The sequence below is a fragment of the Lissotriton helveticus genome, chromosome 2_1 (assembly GCF_964261635.1).
Source record: "Lissotriton helveticus chromosome 2_1, aLisHel1.1, whole genome shotgun sequence".
NCBI classification, from domain to species: Eukaryota; Metazoa; Chordata; class Amphibia; order Caudata; family Salamandridae; genus Lissotriton; species Lissotriton helveticus.
The window spans coordinates 1,042,287,873-1,042,310,416 of record NC_136059.1 but is presented as its reverse complement, the minus strand read 5'-3'; positions in this window follow the sequence as shown (position 1 = coordinate 1,042,310,416).

Sequence of the window (22,544 nt, the reverse complement as noted above, 5' to 3'; positions counted from 1 at the left end):
TGTTTGTGTGTACAGCGTTGGGTGGTTTCCTCATTGCCTTTAGTTTCATTTAGTATGTAGTACTGGAAAGGTGAAGGTGCTCATCGCCACAAAAGATAGCAAATCATTTGCTATCTTGCAAGCAGTGGTATTTTATTGCATCCATACTGGGATAAATCTGGAGCAAGAATATAGAGGAACTAAAATATATTTGTATTCGTTGAGAAGAGGAAGTGGGCCTATACAGATTAAACACACCACTTCAAAAGACTGTAAAGCCTGAGTAGCATCATTGTGTGTCTTAAAATGTAGGAAGGTTTAATTAACTGACCAGCATGGCATGTTAAAATTTAGGGCTGTATTTAAAAATTGGCAGAGAGGGTACTCTGTCGTCTCATTTAGAATCAGGTGGACATTTGGTATGTCAACAGACAGAGACTACTCCGTCCCAGCCTCCGACATACACCTCCGACAGCCAGAGAAAGTGCCATGAGGTTTTGGTATTTGCCCACCTGCCATATTTAGAGTGGGGTAACAAATGGCATGTTTTCACTATGAGTTGCTGTTTGGCCTTTTATATTTGCCTTCTCTGTTTGCCTTTTCTGTTTTGTGTGTGCTCCCCACCGCTGCTGCACCCGTGACCCCTCCCCCAGCATGTCACTCCCTCTCCCTCTCCTGACTCCCAGCTGCTCCCCCTCCCCATTCCCTAATTAATTCCAGCCGCGCCTCTCGCACGCTGAAAGCGTGCCAAAAGCAAGCCCGTCTGCACCCATCTGCTACCCGACCGTGACCCGACCCCAGCCCGACCGTGACCAGTGCCAGGGTCCCTGGTCCCCCGACCCCCCGCCACTACAACCCCAGCACTGTCCAGGCACTCAACCCCGGTTGCAACAACAACTGCCTTCTCTCAATGCCGAGCAACACCCAGGGCTTGATCTCCTGCCGACACTGCCACCGCACCTTCACCCACTTCTGTACCCAGGTAGCCACCCCTACTCACTAGACGCCACTGCACACAAGCCACTGAACTGCATCCTCCTCAATGTGCGCTCCCTGCACAGACATGCCGTAGAAATCTGGGACCTCCTCAACACTCACTCGCCTGACATCGCCTTCCTCACAGAGACCTGGACCAATGCCAGTTCCACACCCGACATCTCAACCGCAAACTCTGATGGATAAACCATCCTGAGGAAAGACCTCCCCACCCACCCAAGAGAAGGCCTCGTCATCATCCACAAAAGCTCCCTCGGACTCACAACCACCAACTCGGACGACACCTCACCCCTCATGGAACACATCCACTTCCAGATCCAGCCCAACCGAAGTATGACACTCTGTGGAACACTCACCTACAGACCTCCCAGACCCCACATCCCCTTCACCAACATCACTCGCCTCTATGGACTAGATACTACTCAGAGACCTGAACTTCCACCTGGACAACCACAGCGGTCCCAACACCACAGCCCTCCTGGCGAACCTCATCGACATAGGACTGAACCAACTTGTCTCCACCCCCACTCACACAGCAGGACACACACTCAACCCCATCTTCGCCAGAGGAAACAACATTCGCTTAAGCCACACAAGGAACTGCTCTGGACACACCACCACTGCATCCATTTCTCCTTCTCAAAACCCACTGCACACATGCACACGTTCCGCCCCCACGCAGAAGCTAGAACAAAGTCTCTGAAGAACACTTCACCTCTGCCCTCACCCGCACTCCTCCTCCAACTATGACAGACACAAACACAGCAGCTAGCAACCTCCAAAAATGGATTGCCAACTGCGGCAACTCTCTCACCACATTCCAGAACACCACAAAATTACACAACAAGAAAGCCAACTGGTTCACCACGGACTTCAGAGAGTCCAAGCACTCCTGCTGATGACTGGAGAAGACATAGAGAAACAGTAAAAGCCCAGAACCACACTCCGCCTACAAAGCAGCCAGCACCACCAACTCATCATTTCAACAAAGAGATACTTAATCCAAAACAGAAATCTCTCCAACACCCACAACTCCAAAGAACTCTTCAACATTATACAAGAATTCGCCAGACCCACCAGCGAAACTATGACGTCCCTCCTTCCCAAGACCTCTGCATCAAACTCAGCTCCTACGCTCTATGACAACTTCGACGACCAAGACCACGGCACCACCTCAACTCCCAAACTCCCAACCCCAGCGACGCCATCCAACAGACCCTCCTCACCTGGACTCTCTCATCACAGAAGACACCGTAAAGAAAATGAAGAGCATCCACTCTGGAGCACCTACTGACCCCTGCCTGCCATACATCTTCCACAGGGCCACCACTACCATTGCACCTGAGCTAAGCCGGACTACCAACTGCTCCCTCGAGACCGCCAAATTCCCCGATGATTGGAAATGCACTGAAGTCAACCCCCTCCTAAAATGCCCTCCGCAGATCTGATGAATCTCAAGAACTTCAGGCCCATCTCACTGCTCTATTTTACAGCCAAAGTCATCGAAAAGGCCATCAGCACTCAGCTAGCACACTTCATAGAAACCAACAGCATCCTAGACACCTCTCAATCTGGACTCTGCAGCAGTCACAGCACGAGACTACCCTCATAGCCGCCATTGACGACATCCATACCCTCCTAGATCAATGCCACATGGCAGCCCTCCTCCTACTGGACCATTCAGCAGCTTTCAACACCATCTCCCTCCACACACTAGCCACCAGGCTCCACGACGCCGGCATCCAAGGAACAGCCTTAGACTGGATAGGATCTTTCCTCTCAGGCAGAACACAGAGAATAAGGATTCCACCTTCATCTCAGAACCGACAGAGATCACATGCAGAGTACCCCAAGAAACCTCCCTCAGTCCCACACTCCCATTGTCTGCATGGCCCTCCTCAAAATCATCGACAGAAGCCACGGACTCAACATCGTCTCCTATGCCGATGACACCCAGCTCATGCTCTCCCTCACCAAGGAACCAGTTGCAATTTCCAAGAAGGAATGAAAGGCGTCAGAACCTGGATGAGCAACAGCTGCCTGAAGCTCAACTTGGAGAAAATAGAAGCCCTCATCCTTGGCGTAACCCCCTCGATGTGGGACAACACCTCCCCATCGCCTTGAAACCTTCACCACCCCCTCCACATGGGACAACACCTCCCCCATCGCCTTGAAACCTTCACGGGTGAGTAGTGTGCTCTACAAACTTTGATTGATTGATTGAGTTACTGCGAGGCATAACCTGCCAGTGAAGGGCAATGAAAACATCAAAATGACCTGCACACCATGGGGGAACACTTCCGTGGCAATGTCATTTTTTTCAAAAAGAAAATCCTGTTTTGGCATTTTGTTTTTGGAAATAAAAAATCATTGAACACATGCTGTATGACTCTGTCTTGTTGATGGATCCATCCGACAAATTTTCAATGCATTGACAAGAACCACAGTGAAGGCAGTTCCTGCCAATGCAAGAGATGTCCGTTGGCCCGGTGGGCATCTATAAATTTGGTGGGTAGGTACTTCTTCAGGGAGCTAGAGTACCTTAATTCATTGCCTTGATGGAGCAAATCCCATCTGCCAAACTCTAAATGGGCCCTCATTTCTTAGTCTGCTTCAGAATCAAAGGTCACCAGTATGAGAAATCAAGCTATTGGTTGAGAGGAATGGAAGCTCAGTCAAGCAACAACCACAGTGGACTTCATTCCGATGCCAGGTGATAGTCCAGGACATGGAGGGTACCACTTAGAGATCAGAACTCACTCTAGCAGAGGCTAGCATTAGAGCTTCAGGCAGGTTCAGTTGGTGCTGGTCAGTTTGGTAATTGTTAGGAGGCCTCTAGAACCTTGTTGTGTCCCAGTAGCTCATACAGCAGGTCAGCCCACTGGCCCTTGGAATTCCTCTGAATAGTCTGTGATCAAGAGGAGAGGAGTTGGCCTAATGGCTAGGGTGGTCGACCTCGAATCTGGGGTACTGGGTTTGAGTCTCGGCAATGATGCTGAACATCCTGTGATACTGGGCAAATCACTTAATCTTGCCTTGCCTAACAAAAATGAATGTGTTCTCATGTAACGCAACTGGTGCTATGTAAAGCGCTCTGATACCCGATATCGGGTCAAGTTTGCGCTATATAAAACTCCGCAATAGAAAAAAAGATAAGCAAGGCTGTCCTTCAGGCACAATGGCAGTCTTCCTGGCTGTAGAGCAGCCCTTCTTCTGCATTTCGGGTAGATTCAAATATGTGCTGATGAGTGGAAATGGTCCAGGGCGACAAAATGCAGGTAAGGTCTGGTATGCTGCAGACATGCCTTTGAAATGTAATCAGGGTAGGGGAATGCTCCTCCCCAGTCATCCTCTCAGGAAGATCCTCTCCCCTCACACCTAGGTTTCCTTTGTCTCACTGTCTGGAAGCAATACATAACCCCCCTCAGCAGAGCCATTCACAGTCATGTGAACCAGGACACTGGCAGAAAGGCAAAATTGGTTTGGACAAGAAAATGACAACTTTAAAGTGGCATTTTCAGAATTGTAACCTCAAATCTGACTTCACCATTAAAGAGGATTTTAAATTACAAGTAATTAGAGTATATAAATATGTTCCCAATCTGGTCTTAGCACTTTTTTAATACCATGCACCCTGCCCTGTAAGCATATAGGGCCTACCTTAGGGGGTGATTATTAAAAAGGAAGGTTTAGGCCTGGCTAAAACTTCAGGTACTACAGGCTTCAGTAGCAGACATGAGAAATGTTTAGCAGTGCTACTTTAGTGAAGGAAATATCCCATGCACTGGACCAAAACTACCTTGCAAATAAAATCTCAGTGCATTTTATGACTGTTGCATGGAAAAATGAACAAAGCTTTCCCTATATTGACAGGCTACCGGATTGCTGATTACGAAGTGAGGTTCTCAGGGTAAGAATTGGGGTGAACCCGTGTTATATAAATAATGTGGCAAAACGCGTAATGATTGATAAGCACTTGTACTTTGGGCACCTCATGTGACTTGTTACATATTTGATTAGATTGTCAGAAGTTTCGTGATTTACGAATTATGTTCTTAAAACCGATTTTTAAGAAATATGAAATTAATTCTAGGGCCCAGGTAGTAACTTTAATGACTGAAATGACCCATCTAGATATTGCCATTGCTATTGGAAAATGTATGCAAAGAGTGAAGGCACTCCTTTTTACCCTTTGTAATGAGTTTTAGTAATAATTCAGCTCCAATCAGAGGTATTGGAGGATTTTATATTGAATGTGTTTTAAGATATGTTTTAGTGTGTTAATGAAGTGTATTTTTTAGATGAATTTTTAACAATATATGTATTGTTTGTGGACCAACGGTCCAAATAAACGTGATTTTAAACTAAAAAACAACAACAACAAAAAAACTGACTTCAGTGGGTGACACCAGAAGGATTTAATTTACAAGCCCTAGGTACAGGTAGTACCATTTATTTGGGTCTTACAAGTGAATTGAATGCCAATTAGATGTAGGACAATGTTAGCATGTTTTAGGAAGAGAGCTCACACACTTTATTGCAGATTAGAAGGGTTAAAGTGCACAGAGTCCTAATGCAACAAGAACAAGTCCAGACCAGGAAGGGGGTAAAGCAAAAAATATGGAGGAATACCATGACAACCTGTTAGAGCAGTGTTAATGTCACAACTGCATCTCCATTAGCTCAGAGTAGACATTCCCGAACTAATTCAGTAAAACCATCCATTTCTTTTGCATCTGGAGTGTGTTGATCACTTCTCCAGCACTTAATGTTAGCATGCCCTCAAATCCCATTTTTTGTGAACATTTCCTGCATTTCTAATTTCTAATGCAATAACAGCGTTGACTTAGTTTGCGACCCTGTAACTGCTGCGGCTTTTCACTGTCATCTTCACAACCATCTCAGCTGTAACGTTCCCTTTAGAATGTATAGTGACACGCTTATGTGTCACATTACACTGAGGGCGTTAGAATTAGAATTAGACTATTCCCTTCTTCTCCACCTTTTCCCAAAGCCACTCGGCTTCATTAGGTATGCCAGAAAGAATGGAACAGCGTGTTGGCATTGTAAAAAATCTTGGTCATTAAGTGAGGTATTGTACTGGAATTGTAGCTGCAGATTGGGGGGAGAACCAATGCACCAATCCTTAAATAGTGTTGTGGGATTAAGGATGCAGCCCTTTGTGGCAGTTTCCAAAGAGGTTATCGGTAATGCAACAAAAATCGTTCTTACTTAGGCAGTGGGTCTCTCCTTTATGATAGCTGTCTGCTATGCTGTCATTTTCTTTTTACAAATGCAAACCTTTATTTCTGTAGCCGAGTAGAAATGTAATTTGTAGGCAATGGGTGTGATCAGCTCATATGTGGACCCTAATATGCTGGGCAACGCGTCCATCAACATATTCAGTTTATCATTTCTGGTTTCACATATACGCCTTCTAACATTACAGTTTGCAGCTCCTTTAAAAACCCCTTCCATGCTGATGACGCATTACCTACCCTGTGCGGATGACAAGGTGAACTCGTCACGTAACATGTTATTTTTGAATTTCCAGCGCACAGCGGGAAAACCGCTAGCGTGGAAGTTTAATGATTATTGTTTCGTCTACCGAAGACTGCTTCCAAAACAATGGGTTCAATTAACAGGGGCTGGATTTTAACTCTGTGCACAACAGCCCGAAATCCTATGAACTGACACTGAACGGCTTAATTTATGCAACTGGTACTGTTGGATCTAAGTGTACAGCCTTATGCATGCAATATGCACTTTATGGATTCTCGCATAGATCTGACTTTGCACCCCATGGCCTACGCATGATCCCGTACTTTAATGCCAAAACATTGTCCCCGTTTGGGCATTCCACATAAACTGGCACTGAACGGCTTCATATACGCATCCTGCACTTTAGGATCTGGAAGTATACAGCTTTACGTATGCAGGATGCACTTTATGGATTCAAGTATGGGTCTGATCTTGCACTCTATGGCTTACGCACGATCCCGCCTTTTATTACCAAAACATTGTCCCGGGTGGTGGTCTCCGATTTCACCTGGCACTACACGGATCTATACATGTATTATGCACTTTAGGATCTGGAAGCACACGGTTTTATTCATGCATTTTGCACTGTTATTCCTGGCTCCGCTGATGTACGAGCGGACGCGAGACCTACCTGAGCGCTACATGGCGCTCTGCTGACCTGACGCGCGCTGTATTTGCAATTTGGCGGCGTTCTTTTAAAAAACCCTTTGGATATTTGCTTTATTGTTCATTTACATATTCCCTGTTTTTAGCTTCTAGCGCCCTTACTTGCACCATAATTGTGTAGTTCACCGCGCTTTGCGGGTGCCGGTTCCTGTGGGCTGGTTGTAGGAGTACAGTGCTTCTGTGGTGGCCATATTGGGTGAGGGGCGCGGGCTGCACGGTCTAGTGGCTCAGGCAACGGCCTCCTCATAAGGGAGTCATGCTTACGCGCAGCGGTCACGCGCAGCGGATACGCCGGACCATCGCCGGAGTCACGCCAGAGTCCAGCCCGTCTGCGCCCGTCAGCGTCCCGGAGGCGAGCGGGGCGGCGGGCTGGGCTCAGCCATTGGGCGTTTTAGCTCCAGGGCCCCCTCAGCTCCGATATACACCCTGTGAGCTACGTTTATTACGCCCTTCCCAACCTTCTTCGGGTGATTGTTGTACTGTTTCCCTGGTCGTTATAGGGGTAAGTGCTGCTGCCCTGGTTGCGGATGGCGCCCTAGCTGTGCTGTGTTTCTGCCCCCCAACAAAAAGATTGACCACGCTGGGCATCTCTGTATGTTGCTCAATACTAGATCTGTGGCTAGACATGTGCAGGATATTTATGATCTCCTAGACATGGAAAAGCCTCTTTGCCTCATGTTAACTGAGACATGGCTGGGGGAATTCTCAAATCCCGATGTGGCTGCCGCCATTCCTTCTGACTATAATGTCTTTAGGCAGGACAGACTCAAGGGCAGGGGTGGGGGAGTGGCTCTGGTGGTGAAGAAAAGTGTGGCCTGCTCCATTCTGCCTGTAGATGACATCCGCAGCTCTGAGTCCCTTGCTTTCTCCATCACCTTGGCTCCTCACCAATCCTTCAAAGGTCTATTAGTCTACAGACCACCCGGTCCATCTGGAACATTCTTTGAAGAGTTTGAGTCTGTCCTATCAGGGCTGGTTCTGAAAACGGAACAGTGTATTGTCGCTGGAGACTTTAACTTCCGCATGGATGACTTATTAGACCCGGACACCACCAAATTTCTGGAGGCCACTGCCCCCTTGGGCTTGATCCCGTATCTTTTGGGACCCACTCATGACAAGGGACATACCCTTGACCAGGTCTTTTCGTCATCTCCTTTGGAGGTTAAGGAGATTATTCCGGTGCTCTGGTCAGACCACAGGTTAGCCAAATTCTTGGTTAAAGGCATAATGAGATCTGCCAATTCCGTATCTCAGCAACAGTGCCGTGCCCTCCGGGCCTATCATTCTGTGACCCCGGCGATGCTCGCTCAGGCTGCGCTGGATCATCTGTGCCCCTTCTCAGGAGATCTGGAGAAGGACCTTGAATCCCTGAAGGTCTGGCTGTTGGACAGGCTTAATGACCTCGCCCCAGTGATGGCCCCCCGCTCAACACCGAAACGGGTATCGGCCCCTTGGTTCACTGCGGCATTGTCGACCGCCCGACAGTCTTGCAAGGTGGCGGAAAGAGCTTGGCGCGCTCAATATGATCCTAAAGCAAAACTGTTCTATAAGACAGCGGTTAAGGCATATCAGCGGGACATTCGCCTTGGTAAAAAGGTTTATCTTGCTGGGAGAATAGAGGCTGCCTCCAACTCCTGTAAGGAAATCTTTTCCATAGTGAGAGAATTCACAGCTCCCCGCTCCAATGCTTCCCGAGACATGCCCCCTAAGTCCTGGGCTGCGGATCTTGCTAACTTCTTCACCAGCAAGATAAAGCTTATCCAGGACTCTTTTCATCTGGTGGCGCCTGTAGGGTCTATCTGCACCGAGGACGGCTCGCGTCCGGCGGTGTCATCGGGCCCGATGCTGGCAATCTTCCCCCCCATTTCAGCCTCTGCTTCCTTAGGGCTTATGGGCACTCTTAAAACTGGGTCGCCCTTGGACCCCTGTCCAGCTAAGTTTCTATCAAAAATGGCGGAAGTTTTAAACCCACTGGCCAACCCACTTTTGAACCTCTCGTTGAGCCAGGGTCTGGTTCCGCTAGCATGGAAGCAGGCAATGGTTATTCCCCTGCTGAAGAAGCCTGGCCTCGACCCTGAGGCATTGGTCAATTACAGACCGATTTCTCTCCTGCCAGCTCTTATGAAAATTCTGGAGAAGCACATACATACGGTGCTCTCCAATTTTCTGGAAATGCACGAGATTCTGCATGCCACTCAATCTGGCTTCCGCCCTAACCTCAGCACAGAGACAGCGCTCCTGGAGGTGTCGGAAGACATTAAAGGGGTCCTGGACTCTGGGGGTAAGGCCATGCTGGTCATGTTAGACTTGTCGGCGGCCTTCGACACCGTTCCCCATGAGGGCCTTCTCGCTAGACTCTATGAGGTTGGCCTAAGGGGGACGGTGCTCAGCTGGTTTTCATCATTTCTAGCTGACCGCCGACAAACGGTCTGGGCCTCCCCGGACTCCGCTGTGATGCCGCCTTGGGGTGTCGGGGTCCCGCAGGGCTCTATTCTGAGCCCGACCCTCTTTAATATCTTTATGACCCCTTTGGCGGCATTGGCGGAGTCTTTTGGGGCCCGGATCGTGTCCTATGCTGACGACACACAGCTCCTCTTCTCTTGTAAGAGTGGAGGAGATTTTAATGGAGAGAGCATCCGGGATTGCCTTGAGGCTGTCTTTAGATGGTTTCATCTGAGTGGCCTCAAGTGCAATTCTGAGAAGTCTGAAGTTCTCTTCTTTGGGTGTGCGTCGGATCCTGACTGGCAAACTTGGTGGCCTACCAACATGTTCCCACCATCCCGTCCATCTTTAGTTGCTAAGAACCTGGGGGTCAAGATGGACAAGGGCCTGACGATGAGAGCCCAGATCCTTGGGGTGACGGGCACCTGCTTTGGCCTCCTCAAGGTGCTGAGGAAGTTTTTACCCCTTTTATCGGAAGAACATCGGAGACTGACCGTGCAGGCTTTGATCGGGTCCAGGCTGGATTACGCTAATGTCCTTTACCTGGGCCTGCCAGAGTATCTGCTGCAGCGGCTTCAGGTTGCGCAGAACGCTGCGGCGAGAGCCATCTATGGCTTAAATAGGCGAGCCAGTGTTGCGGGTCTCTTGCAGGCCCTACATTGGCTGCCTATCCGCAAGCGGATCATCTTTAAAGCGCTGACTCTGGCCTATAAAGCCCTCCATGCTGGGGGAGCGAAGTACCTCCAAAGGAGACTGGCTTTTTACCATCCGGCCCGCGCTCTCAGATCGGAGTCACAGTTTTTGGCGGTGGTGCCACGTGTGAAAAGAGCTCGCATTGGAGGCCGCTCCTTTGGACTGTTGGCACCACAGCTATGGAACTCTCTGCCGCTGACACTTCGGGGTGCCACCAGCCTACTTGCTTTTAGGAAAGGTCTAAAGACCTGGTTATTTACTCTATAGGCTTTTTCCCCTTTTTCTTTATTGAGCTCCCCCTTTTTGTTTTACTGCTGTGTTATGTTATCTTGTCGTAGGTCTCACTGCTAAAGCGCCGGGATACTCTTTTTGAGTCGCCGCGCGCTATATAAAAATAAATATAACATAACATAACATAACATAACATAACATGGTTTCATGCATGATTCTGATATTTTGCTTCATGAACGATGCACAACTTCGCACTTATGGCTTCATGCATGCCTGGCTATGGCAAGCGCGAAATGCCTTGCCTTTAAGGTCTGTCCCTACATTGCAATATTTGAAGTTATCTAATGCATGTGCAATACATAGCACATGATGGCCTCTGGCACATAATATGCCTATGCACAAACATAAGCTGCAAATTTTGCTCGGGTTTTAAATGTCATGCTTTTTTATATTGGCTTAAAGTGATTTTATGACTGACTCTTGCGCGGGCTTTAATTATCTGGCTTTATAATCCTGATACTTGTTGTTATGCCGTATTATAGATGTTCTTCCTTGTAAATAATTTAAAGTAATTAATTACACAATAAAAACAATACATCGACCCAAATACGTGTAGCCCAAATTTAAGCTTGAAAATTAGGGCTTGAAGCTTGTGAGGTGTGTTAGGAGGTCGTTTCCTAGCATATTGCAGAACAAGATGTCAGTTTCCAGGTTCTGTGAATCTTGATGTTGGACACCTTCACATAAATGTTTGTATTTTGTTCTGAAGGAAGGATATGTCCCTCTTACACTATCAAGACCCGCTGTGGGTCAGGGAATGCTCCTCACTCCTTAAACGTACCCTGACACTATTTCAGCATGCAGGTGTTGCTGCTTGGCTTACTGTTGTGGTCATTGCAACAATATTTTTCATTTGCTGTCAGCCAATCAAATCATCTGGATCATCTGACCCTCAGAGAATCTGCAAATCATGCACTCAGAAAATGTAAAAACTGTTTCCTAAGCCAATTAGATTTTGTTTGTTTTTCACACATATTGTCCTCAGATGATTCAAAGACATTGATCTACAAATAATTCACAAATTAACAGTCAAAATTTGAAACCGATTTACCCTTTAAAGATCACCTTTCATGGTTTTGTAATGCAAATATCTCAAAAAACTCTTCAACAGATTTACAGCAAATAACAAGTAGCTCGTATTCTGAGTACAGTTCTAATTTTATTCCACGTATGGTGTAATTTTATTCAGCAGATTTGGCTGTAGCGATCAATGAAGATTCTTAGGAGAGATTGAATGTACAAAACTTTGGGGCATATTACCAAGCAATAGCGATAATTATCGCTATTGCTTGGTTAGAGACAAAAATGTATCGGCGACCTGCGGCGATTTTTATTGCAGATAAACCTTGGTATTACCAAGGTTTATCGCAAATGAGATAAAAATCGGCCGCAATGCATGAATATCACTGAAATTCAGCGATATTCAGGCATTACCGAGCTAACGCTCTTAGCCATGTTATCCACCTCCCATTGGATAACATGGCTAAGAACTGCTCAGGGCAGGTGTTAGCTTTTGGAGATATTCGCGCTTAGCGCAAATATCTCCATAAGTTGGTAATAGGAGATAGCGATGTTAGCGACTGTTTCCAGTCGCTAACATCTTGGCACGCCCACTTTGCATGTCATTAGTGATAAATTTCTCTGACATGCAAAGTAGGGCCCAAGATGGTCGCTATCTCCTACTAGCTGTCGCTAACTGGTGTTAGCGACAGCTAGGTAATAGGGAGATAATTTTATCTCCGCTTTCTTGGCTTTTAAAGCCAAAAAAGTGGAGATAAACCCCCTTGATAATATGCCCCTTTATTCCTCTTGGCTGGAACCGTCTGACACTTAAAATGCGTATATTTAAAGTTAGACCAAGTACAGGGCCGGACAGGCCATAGCGGGCACCGGCAATCCCCTGGTGCGCCGCACGGGTGGGGGCCGGGGAGGGGGGGAGGCGGCCAAACACTTTGCCAGGGCCGGTTGCGGTTCCCGGTATGGCCCTGACCAAGTAAGTACTACATTTCATGAAGGTTTGTCAAACACCACCAAATGTATAAGCCAGAGAAGTCTTTTCAATGGATTATGAGGCTTAAACATAACTACACAATTGCTATAGCTCACTGTGTCTGTACTGCATTTCATTATCGATCCATGGCAATCAGATACCTGCGCTATTTTATTTCTTGTGTGTATGTATTGGCATTTAAATAGTTCAAAGTTAGCGATGGAGCCTTGAATTGATGTATATTTAAGTGAAGATTTGCATTTTTCAATTACACAATTACAAGTGATATGCCGAAAGATGCATGCGTCTCAGTCAAGTGCTGAGGCTGGGATTGTAACCTGGGCAGTCAGGCTCTACGGTGAGGAGGTTAGTAACTAGACATCACCACTTCCTCCCGCAATCTCCTATTTCACTTCCTTCCCTGGTGTCTGACAATTTAGTGTTAGTGCACTACCTTAGCTTCGAACATTTTAGGCTTCAGAGAGTGTTTGGAGTGTCTATTAGTTTCCATCGAATTACTATACCTTACTGAGATAGTAAGGAATAACATATTTGGTACTGTAGACTCCCGGTATATTTTTTCTGAAAGCTGTGAGAGGTAGATCAGTGCAGTGACCATCTTCCCACTTATTTATTTATGTATTTATATATCGCTCTACTACCCGGGGGCGTCTAGGCGCTTATGAAGGAAGTCCACAGATCATCTGCGTGTATAGGAGCCAGTGTAAATCCAGTATACAGAGTGTAAAGCCACATTTTCAGTCCTTTTCTAAAGGACAAGAGATCAGTGGAGTTTCTTAAAGAAAGAGGTAGCTTGTTCCACCATCTAGTGGTGATATTGAAGAGGCTTTTGCCACCACATCTTTGGAGGCGGGAGGATGGTACCCTCATCAGCTTCAGAGAGGCCGAACGGAGTGCGTGGACTGGTGTATACCATTGGAAGCGTTTAATTAGGTAAGTGGGACCTGAGTTCTATAAGGCCTTAAATGCCATACACAATGTCTTGAACCTAATTTGCTTCTCAAGCGGTAGCCAGTACAATATATTGAGGGCCTGTTTAGCAGATGAATATTTGGACAGACCGAGAAGCAGTCTAGCAGTGGAATTCTGAAGAACCTGTAGTTTTGTTATTACTGATTTGTTTGCTCCAACTAGTAATAATCGAGTTTAGACAGCACTAAGGCTGCCACCACTGTTTTATTTTAGTGTAATTTAAGACAATTCTCGGCCATCCATATGCTGACACATCTTAAAGTTCTGCGCTGTTTTAGGATTGTTGCCTGAGATTGATAAATAATCTGGGTGTCATCTGCGTATGATACCAATTCATACCCATGGGATTTGGTCATACATGCCAGGGGAGTAACATATAAATTGAAAAGGGTGGGGCTCAATGAAGAGCCCTGTGGCACCCCACAAGGAAGCCTGAAACATTTAGATTTGTAGCCTTATTTCAACAAATTCTTTTCGGTTGAGCAGAAAAGATCTGAGCAATGCTAGCACTAAGTTTTCTACTCCAGCTTCCTGGCGCGAGTGTATTAGAATGCTGTGGTCCACCGTATTGAAGGCGACTGATAAGTCCAATAGTATCAGGGCTGCCGATCCTCCGTTATCAACCGCCCATCTGACTTCTTCCGTTGCAGAGATCAAGGCTTGTTCAGTGCTGTGTCAGGCTCTAAAGCCATATTGAGTAGGATCCAAAATGTGAATATTCTCACTGAAAACCGTCAGTTCCTGATTCATATGTTTCTCTCGTACTTTTACCAGTAAGGGTAACTGGGAAATAGGGCGATAGTTTCCTGCTTCTGTTTTATCCAGGTTTGATTTCTTTAACAAAGGTAAAATTAGAATAGCGGGATAGGGTAAATTTGGTCGCCGAAATAGACTGAGCTGAGGTCAAACCTGTGGTAACAGATTGGACACCTTGGGGATTGACTGGTCTTAAGACAAAGGTGTCATAGATAGTGGAAACTTTATTGCGGAACGAGGAGGCCAGTGTGTCATGGAACGCTTGGTCTACTGTGCAGTTGTTAGTCTCTTATACTTGACTAAGTTTCAGCACTGTTGCAAAAAGCTCCTTCGAGTTATTTTTTGCTCCTTCAATTTTTTCGGAAAAATAGCTGATTTTAGTTTTTGTATCAGCTCTTTGTGCTGTTCCAGTCTTGACTTGTCTAATTTTTTTTTCTTTAGGCTCATAGTGTTTGCGCCAACGTCTTTCATGACTGCGACACAGTTTTCTTGAGATCTTTAGTTCTACAGAGAACCAAGGTTAAGTTGGTGCTGTTCTGCTGGTTTTCATTGTTCTTTGAGGGACAGTAGTGCTAGCTGCTGCTGATATCCAGTGATGGTATTGTAATGAGGCCACCTCTGGGTCTTTTGTAAACCACCGCTTGTTCTTATTCAGCTGGGTGGAAAAATCGTTACTATCTAGCCTATGCCATTAATAGCTTGCCTCGCTGCTTACTGGGACGTGCTTGGAAACCGTAGGGGAAGGAGGAGTAAGAGTAAACATCACGGCATGATGATTAGTCCAGTGAAGTTGTAAGGTATTATTATATTTCAGCAATGGGCAGTCTGTGAATATGGCGTCTAAAAGTGACCCGCTGTGTGGGTTGGACCAGTCACAATTTGCTCGAGTCCTGTGCTTGTCAGTAAGTCAAGGAGGGTCTCTCAGTGTCATATTTAACCAATATGGTCCATTTCTCTGCTTTTCCCTTGCGCTGGCACCATTTTGGCAACCTAGTGCCAATGCAGGCAGCCTTGCACCATGGTGCAAGGGTGCCTGTGTTGTAGAAAGGACTGCTTTTGTGCAGAAAGGGGCACCATTCTGCACAAAAACGATCCTGAAAGGTATTTTTATCTATGTGTGCTGCAGAATGCAGCTCACATACAAAGATGGAAAAAAGAGGAGAAATAGACATATTTCTCCTCGTTATGCCTCCCCTGGGGTGGCGTATATTTTTGGTGCATTCCCAGGTTTACAAGGTCTTGTAAATCTGGGAATGCATCAAAAACCATGGGAGTTGCGTGGGAACACCCACGCAATGCCCATGGAATGCCTACCCAGGGCAGATTAACGCAACGCTACGACTTGGCTGCATTGCGTTCCTCCATATTTTTGGAGCCACTCAAAACCACGCAAAGTGGCTTTGCGAGGCTTCAAAAATATGACATAAGATTTGCATTGCTCTTGCACCACGTTGCTTGGGTGCAAGAGTGACGCAACTGGGTCATTAATATGGCCCTCAATGTTTGGTCTTCCTCACTTTTCTGTTTTCTGGCCTTTTGTTATTTTTGATGCAACCCTTCTCACTATTTATTCAGATTGTATTTCCTATATATCCTATGTTAAGATTCCAATTTTAAATCTAACCTTCAGCCCGATGTTCCCTGCGCACACACTGTGTTTTCCCACTGAAAGCCTCATTATTTTGCCTAATATTCTTAAAGTTAAAGGTGGAGCCTGTGTTTTTTTAGGTTGAGAATTCGAAACCTCTTGTATATACTTTAGTATATACTTATATGTGTATGTACTTTGTGGGCTCTGGAGATCAGCCCTAGGAATAGTCTGCTTCCCCTTAGGGACTTTTTTTTCTGTCTGCCTCTATTTAAATGTCTTGATAGAAAACGATCAGTAGAGGTCAGTAAAATAACAGAATTGCTTTCTGCTTATTCAACTGCCTCAATTTAACTGTCTTGATAGAAAACGACTAGTAGAGTTCAGTAAAGTACCAGAATTGCTTTCTGCTGAGGGACTTTCTTTTTTTACTTTTTCTGGCAACTGCTTCAATTTAACTTTCTTGATAGCAAACGACCAGCAGAGATTAGTAAAATACCAGAATCACTTAAGCATTATCTTGATTCCAATCCAAAAAAATTGTCTTTCAAGAGCACCCGTAGGCAATAATATTTTTTCAAATCTTGTATTTTCAGTGATATGACAACCGAAGGCCCGGATTTCATATTAAAAATAGAGCTTTGGACTATACCATTTGCCGCTGAAAGGCAATATTTCTATCCATGTGTTTTCATACCAGGCATGTCACGCAGTTTGGTGCTTAATTTCCCTCCATGTTAAAGAACAGTAGATGTTTCATCACCCAGGCTAATGTGCTGCATAGCTAAATACATATAAGGTCCCAAAGGTGAGACAGATTGCATTGCAAATGCTCGTTCTTACCCCTAATCAAGATCCCTAAAGGGTGCTTATAATAATTATAATACATGGGTTCCTGCAATTCCTGAATAAAGACATGTATTTAATTGTATTATTATAGGTAATTTGTAACATACCTGATCACCTGTAATAAAGAAAAGTAGCCGCTCAAGTTTATTAGCTTACTTCAGTTGAGTTCTGACATCCCAATGCCTTCTGCCAGAGCCATCAGACTAAGCTAAAAGACAGCACATGGAGAATAATTAAAGTTGCAGTTAAAAAAAGCAAAAGTGAACCCTGGCTTTTCATTTTTCTGCTCTCTTTGTGCTTTTCTAGATGAACAGCGATACACAAAAAGGCGATATTTAGGCCAACATGTGTACTTTTAGCATGTCTTATGTAATTATAGAAAAAATAGAATATCTATGGATGTTTCTATACATTCCAAGCTACAGTGCTTTTAGTTTTTTATAGAAAATCCTACTTGTATTAAACAGTTTCTAATTCTTTTGCAACAAATAGCTAACTGCTTTTTTGTGTGTTTAATTTTGCACTATAGATTCGTCTTTTATTCTTCATGTATGGAATATTGGTCTCTCTTTCCTATCAAAAGCAATGCACCAATGATTTAACTGGTCTGTGGGAAAGGTGGTCGTCTGGTCATGTAATATAAGGAATATAGTACTCCCTGGCCAACATTATAAGGACATTTAAGTTAATTCTTCTATATGGTTATGAAACTCCTCAAAGATGTGTAATATCCTTATAATGTACAGCAGGGTGTACTTTATCCCTTAGATAAGTTTTGGTATGTTGAAATGCACATTTTCACAAATCAATCCTAATATCGTAAGACTGTGAAGTAAACATAGACACACAGTGCTACGCACCTATATGTTTCTGAAGATATGAATGTAGCCTGTACTGCATCCAACGCCTCATAGATCTCAGTTCATCAAATATGCAAATGACACTAACAAATTAGATTTTCCAACCAGAGGAACATTTATGTTTATGTAAGTAACGGTTTTGTGGCACTTTAGACGAACAACTACCAGCATAGAACACACACATAGAGAATGTTCTGCTTTCTTATTGGCCAATGGGTGGACCCAGATGGGATGTTGGAGAAATTGATCTCACATCTGCTTACTCATATTATTGACTTATTGTTAATTGTGCTACCAACCCAGTGCAGGTTATGACACCAATGGGGTGCACCACCAGCAGATAGGAGGCACCCCTTCCTATGGTGAAGTAGAGAAGGAACTTTAACTCACATGAGCATTTGTGAGCAACAAAGACTTAAGAGTATGAGGTGCAGTGAGTTTGTTTATGTTCCCCTTCGAGAGTATCAATGTTATGCGGCCATCTGAAGGGTAATGTGATTCTGAAAAGGTGTATTATACCCTACTGGGTCAGGGAAGGGATTAATAACGTACCAGAGAATGAGAACCGGCTTTTCTGTGAAATTAAAATGGCCCTGCTATATGCAGATTCACCAGGAGGGTTTCAAACCTGCTTACTAAGCTGGAGGCATTGCAAATGTTTCTGACCCTACAATACATGTGCACAACAAAGAAGGACAGAAACTCATTGGTGAACAAATTAGATCCAGTCAATAGGGCATGTCAAGTTTTGATTTGCAACAGGGGTTGTTAGTGCATATTGGGGGAAACTAGTGCAACATATTGTAAATGTATGATCACTAAGGCTGGCATTTGAATCTAGGACAAATGCAACGATCCCCTCCACATCCACATCAGAGCTTCCTTCTCTCTTCTCCAATTTCTCAAGAAGCTAAAGACCTGGCTTTTCAATTAACCAACCTGTCATATGCAGGACTAGGCACACACACCTGATCATCGCCAGTATACCCTTGTGGGTGATAGTGCACTTTACAACTAAACATAACATAATATAACGTTTAGTGTAGACCATGGAGACAACCTCACAGAATACTGTGCTATGCACGACACAAATTAATAATACATAATGGACCTGGAACAAAAGTTGTGTTTGAAAGAAAGTTGTGATTTACTTAAAAGGATTCATATGGCTCCAGCCTCCATCTCAAATCCTCATCTTAAAATTGTAGTCGCTGAAAATGGAACTCCTAAGGGCTGCTATGAATATAGCTTCGAAAAGTTTTGCAAAATGACTGCAAATGCATTTCTGGAAGTACACATTTGTCTTGCTGGTAGGATGCCACCTTACTGTTAAAGCTGCATCTGAGAGTCACATTCGTAGGTTGCTTTCTAAATGGCACATGCATCACACTTAGCAAGTAAAAGCATACTTAACAAGACCATTTTCCTAGAACATGAGGCTCACACATTTCTAAGTGGAACACTTTTTGTTCAACCTTGCCATGCTAAATGAAATGAAAATGTATCTTTGTACTTTAGGGCAAGATGAAAAAAAAACTGAAAGTTAACATTCTATTTCTGGACCAAAGTTGCCACAAAACTCAGCAGTCTTTCTGCTGCTTGCTGGCTAGGGAGATTTCATGTAAATTATCGAAGTTAAATCAAATTCAACTAAAATCTACATATTTAAAATAATGCCTAGAGATAAAACAGAACATTTGGAGAAATATGTAAAATAGTGGAAAAGAAGGTAGAAGCAGCGTCCTCTGACAATTTTCTGGTACTTTGCATTTGACTGAAATTATGAAAACAAATTGTTCATTCAATTTATCGATTCTGTTTGTGATTCATCGATTCGGTTTGTGATCTTCTAAGTGGCAACCTTGATGCCTCAAGCGCACTTCACGGAACCTTCAGGTCCATGTGACTGCTATTGAACGTCAGTCATTTTGTTTCAGGGTAAAGCCTCGTCCGCAGTGGACTGTGATTGCTATCAGTGCTAAGACTAATTCGGTGAGACACCAGTCACGTGGCTCTGTCTTCAGGCGCGTGTTTTGCTCCTGGTAAGGATTTTGTCTTGTACATGGGGTGGACAAGAGTCTTCACACTCAGTTATAGTAGTTGTCCGCATTATTAGGACAACCCCCTTTTTTTTAGCTACAAATTTATTGTTGGCATGAATGTTTGGCACATTTTGAGCCCAAGTTGACATAGATAGGCTCCTATTGCCTTCTCTAGAACGGCTATATATGTTATATATGTTTTTTACCTGTATGTTTTTTCAGGTTAAGTCTGTTTTTTTCTCCATTTGGTACTTGCACATGGATCTCATTGCCTCGGCTGGAATGTTTTCAATGACATCTGTTAAGTTGCAGAAGTAGTGGAGTGTCTGCATAGACACCTGCATAGCCAACCTTCAAAAAGGGCCTCAAGCTCCTACTGTTTGAGCACCCTCGACCGTACCTAAGTATTCTATCCAGGAGACGACTGCCTTCCTTGTGTATCCCCACAGGGCCGGCCTAAGGCATGTGCAAGCTGTGCACCTGCACAGGGCCGCCAAACCCCAGGGGCCGCCACGCCAATATATATCCTTAGATACATATTTGCGTGGCGGCCCCTGGCAGGGATTTGGCGGCCTCGGGCCCCCTACCTACACTCCCTGCTCAGGGCCTCCTTGAGCCTAGAGCCGGCCCTGATCCCCACCATCTTAATCAATGCTTGAACTGTGTACATCCCTGTCTATCTGCTGCTTTTGGCCTGATTGCAGAGACCGAAGCATTATGTGTGAACGTAATTATTGTGACTGTAACTTACTGTAGCTGTCATGCTCCTGTTGTAAAGCGCTCTGATGCCTCCGGCCCATATCCGTGCTATATAAAATTGCAAAAATAAAATAAACGTACGCTTACACTCACAAAAACACACACGCACAACCATCTATTCACAGGGTATATGAGAGAGAGCAAATACCATCACCCGCACACATGTGTACACATACACACACCCATCCATTCACAAACACACACTTGCACATATACTCATTACTAGCCATTCAGAAGCACACAAACATGTATATGCAAGCACACACTTACACTCACTTACAAGCAAACATCTGCACTCACCCTTTCACAGCACACAAGTGCAAATAAGCATATTTATAGATACACGCATGCATTCAGATATTAAATAAGGTACTTACCAGGCCATGGTGGTGCGACAGGAGCAGCAGGTGGCAGGAGGGAGCAGACAACAACCCAACAGGATCCTGAGGTTTTGGGAGGAAAATCAGGAAGCAGAAGATCCCACCTCCTCCTCTCATTGGCTAAGCTTGTAAAGGGTTAGCCAATGAGAGGAGGACCTTCCCTAACTCATCACAGAATGAGGTGGGGTCAGTGAGACTTGATAATCCCACCCCACTCTGTGATGAAATTAAGGAAGAGTGTTGTGTGGCATGACTGAGATACAGTCAGTGTGGAGCTTACACCTGAAGCACTGAGGGCCAGCTCTATCAGTGACTTTCCCCCCGTAATGAAGAGGAGGATCCTTGCAAGTCTTTGCCAAGACTGATGATGTCACTGGCATCAGGACTGTGAGAACTTCAGCCCTCAAACCTTGGCTAAGGCTGCAAGACACATGCGTATTAGTGCACATAAAGCGCCTGCCTGCCTGAACCTGACATGGCGAATGTCTGTCAGGGTGACCAGGGGGATGGAACCCCAGCACCTGTAATGACAGGAAAATCTGCATTTCGTTTTTGGCTGACTCATCACCATATGTGCATTTAGCCTGTTTGTCACATCTAGGCTAACCTTAAGTTCAAAGCTCCAATTGTTTAGATCTCAGCTACACACTGCCTGCGCTGTCTGTAGGCAGACCAAGTGTTTCCAATAAAAAACATATACTTTGAGTGGCATTTGGGATGGCACCTTGCTCATGGCTGTGGATGCCCTTATTGTCTACCTTAGATGTATCCACTCGATTCAACAGCTTTCCTCCTTATTCTTTTATTTGGCTTGCCTAGGAGCAATTCTGTATCACAGTTTTCTGATTGGATAAGTTGCAGGCTTCCACTGCATGCCTATTCAAGGCTGCATTACAACTCTTTTGCATGGGACAGCGCACCAATGCTTCTTCCTGCACTGCCCTGAATCAAAAGGAAAGGGCGGGAATGCACTGTATTCATGAAATACTGCTTAATCCTGTCCTTTCTGCCTGAGCCGGCACACAAATTGGTGCCTTGTGCCAATCAGGGGAAGCAAAATAGAGCACACATGCAATGAGGAAAAACTAGGAGAAATAAAGTTATTTCTCCTCATTAGGCATCCCCTGGGGAGGTGCACAGTTTTGATGCATTTCTAGGTATATAGATCCTTGTAAATCTGGGATGGTGTAAAAAAAAACCTTGGTGTTGTGTGGGAAAACCCACTGCAATGCCCATGGATTGCCTCATTGATGTAGAGTAATGCGACGCAGCGCTTTGCGTTGCCTTGACTTACTCCATATGTATAAGGCCATGCAAAGTCATGCAGGGTGGATTTGCATTGCCTCATAGATATGATTGAGAGGCCTGTGCCACTAGAGCATCATAATAAGAGACGCTCCAGTAGTGCAATTCTCTTGTAAATGAGTCCCTTAGTCTTCAGCATTCCATGTGAGTGAGCATGTTTCCTTGGTCTCACTCTAAATGCTTTTTGTCTGTCACCTGCATTCTCTTTTCTCTCCCTTATTCTTGGTCCTGAATGCTTCTTGCCCTGCTTCCTGTGTTAAAGTTTTTATTTGGTATTATCAATACTATTATTTTTATTATTCTTTATCAGGTCCCAGAAGCTGCAAATAAAATGAATGTATCATTTTAACATGGCCATCATCGCAATGTTTGCATGCACATATTCAGCCATTCTGGAATGGGTTTTCATCAATG